The 2,951-nt window shown below is 38.2% G+C and overlaps 1 pseudogene; it reads left to right on the top strand.

Moving 5' to 3' along the window:
• The first annotated feature begins 1,822 nt into the window (after positions 1-1,822).
• LOC108760223 (histone-lysine N-methyltransferase SETMAR-like) lies at positions 1,823-2,511 on the top strand (annotated as a pseudogene).
• The last annotated feature ends 440 nt before the right edge of the window (positions 2,512-2,951 follow it).

Below are 2,951 nucleotides of genomic sequence, written 5' to 3'. Positions count from 1 at the left end.
ACTGAGCCAAACCCAGATATCACTGGACGTCCCAAGGACGTCCATTTTAAGTCCATTTTAAGTCCAAATCACGTCCGCGTGTCCATGGACATAAAATGGACGTCCTTGGGATGTCCGTCATACGGATGTCCTATTCAAAACATCCTATGGATATCCGAATTTGGATTTTACTTTACTAAATGTTTTTCTTTATATTTTTGTTATATTCGTATTATTTACTGAACCAAGAACCAACAAGTATTGAATAACATACTTTTTATATATCTTATATAATATCATATTAATAATGTTACCCAAATAAAATTAGTTAATTCCAAAAAATTGCAATTTTTATTTTTATGAAATACCCAATACTTTTAAATATTTTTAATCAAATTTAAAATTGAAGACACACTTACTGCAATATTGGACTAACTCACATTTGGTGAAAGCGGAGAATATAAATAACACAGTCAGAGGATGGTATAGCATATATTCTAATAAACACGTATTATCATATAGTACGTGATTACTAATATTGCAGCAAGGTCTTCAACTGAAAAAGATGTCCAAAATTAGTCCATAACACGTCCATAATAGGTCAAAAATTGGATGTGTGCGGACATCCTATGGATGTACAAAGTTGTGACAAATGTACATCCCATGGACATCCATAGGACGTTCGACGGACATAATTTGGACTTCCTATGGACGTCCCAATGTCCAGAAACGGATGTCCAATGGACGTACAATGGACGTCCTTATGTTATCTGGGAAGATGCGTAGAAATCGTTATTATATTATATAAAATACCGAAATGTGAAGAACAACATAAAAATATTCGGAAAATCGTTTTAGAGGCAGTTGTTCCTCTAATTTTTATTTTTAGTGCCGCCAGTCGGACACCTAGATTAAATACTGTAACTTTCAAGTTTCACATTTCAATAAGAACGTAATAAAAAAAAATAGTTTTAAAAAGCTACACCAGCTGCTAAATTGTAGAATAAAAATAGCATGTGTCATTACAAAAAAAATAAATGTGACATTGATCTGATCTTAGAGGCGCCAAGGTCAAACTAAATATCAGTAAATAGCTCCTTTAAAACCTTACAACTTTGGTCTGAAACGTTTCGTCTAAAAACGTTATTTAAGGCCCTTAGCATAAGGATGACCGTAACTGAGTCATAGAACGTGAATCATAGTCATAGGTCATAGTCAACGCACTATATTTTGGCGTACTGTGTACGTACGCCGATACAAGTACAATTCATATTCCTTTACGATTAATTATAGCTATCTTTATGTTCAGCTCATCCGGGGTCTTTTTGGGATACCCTATATAATACATATGTTATACATATGTATGTGTTATATATATATATGTGTCAATCGTGAATTTCGGGGACACTTTTTGGTAAGGATTGGTTCTTTTGGGGACTTTTGGATCCATTGAGGACCGTCCCCAAAGTTCTGCACAAAAATCGTATACTTCAGGGACGTCCCCAAAGTTATTATTCTATAAAATTTGTACTTTTCGAGGACACATTTTTTCTAGGTACATTGAAGACCGTCCCCAAAGTTCCGTAAGACATACCGGCTATTTTGGGGACAATAAATTATAACTATCAATTTTTATTGACTTTGTTGAAGTTTTGCGCGATATACGAGGGTCATTTGAAAAGTTTCCGGCCTCATCGACATAAAGTAACTGTAGAAAAAAGTTACTTTCGCCGTCCGATAGATAACCTTGACATATGTAAACCGTAAAAATTTGAAGTCATTCTGATCATTACTTTGTCTATGGCAACTCTCCAAAGTTGTCAGCTGACATTGTCTGTCAACAATGGAGAAAATCAAGTATCGCGCAGTGATAAAATTCTTTCATTTGAAAGGGAAAAGGACTCAGGAAATAAAAGATGAGTTAGACTCTATATACGGTGAAGCCTCCCCTTCATTTACAACGGTCAAACATTGGGTGGCCGAGTACAAACGTGGTCGTACGAGCATTTTAGACGAGGAACGTTCCGGGCGCCCGAATATCGCTACAACTGACGAAATGATCGATTTAGTGCATCAAACTGTGATGGAAGATCGTCGATTGACTGTTAAGGATATTGCAGAGGCTTGTGAGATATCATCTGAACGGGTGCACAAGATTTTACATCAAGAATTGGATATGAGACAATTATCCGCGCGCTGGGTGCCGCGCTTGTTGACGATCCATCAAAAGCGCATACAGATGGACATATCGCGCGAGTGTCTTAGCCTGTATCAAAAAAATCCAGCGGAATTTTTGCGGCGAATGATAACCGTCGATGAAACCTGGTACACCACCATACGCCTGAGACCAAACAACAGTCAAAGCAGTGGTGTGCGGTAAGGGAACCAACTCCGAAGAAGGCAAAGGTCGTTCTCTCTGCAGGAAAAGTGATGGCGACAGTTTTTTGGGATAGCCGTGGAATAATTCTTATGGATTACCTTGCAAAGGGTGAAACAATCAACAGTACTACGGTGCATTGCTGGATAAATTGAAGGCCACAATTAAAAAAAAACGTCTGCATTTGGCCAAGAAAAAAATCCTGTTTCACCAGGATAACGCTCGGGTTCACACGTGCATGGTCGCAATGTCAAAATTGAACGAATTGAAGTTTAAATTGCTTCCGCACCCACCCTATTCGCCAGATCTAGCTCCCAGCGACTTTTTCCTGTTTCCAAATTTGAAAAAATTTCTTGGGAGAAAAAAATATTAGTCAAATGCTGAGGTGAAAAACACGGGGTGATCCCGATTGACCACGTCTCGATTGGACACCACCAATCACAGTGACCGGTGCTTAGGAGCTTTGTAGTCTCAAGCGCTGTGAGTGGCTCGTGTCCAATTGAGCCGTGTCCAACTGAGTGCCACCCGGAAAACGCTGTAAATCAATATTTTTCAGGTTTAGACAATCAATTTTTTTCTGACGGTTTAAAAGGAT

Source organism: Trachymyrmex cornetzi, unplaced genomic scaffold (genome assembly GCF_001594075.2).
Source record: "Trachymyrmex cornetzi isolate Tcor2-1 unplaced genomic scaffold, Tcor1.1 scaffold1074, whole genome shotgun sequence".
Lineage (NCBI taxonomy): Eukaryota > Metazoa > Arthropoda > Insecta > Hymenoptera > Formicidae > Trachymyrmex > Trachymyrmex cornetzi.
Note: the sequence above shows the minus strand (reverse complement) of the source record. Positions and strands in the feature narration are given on the sequence as shown.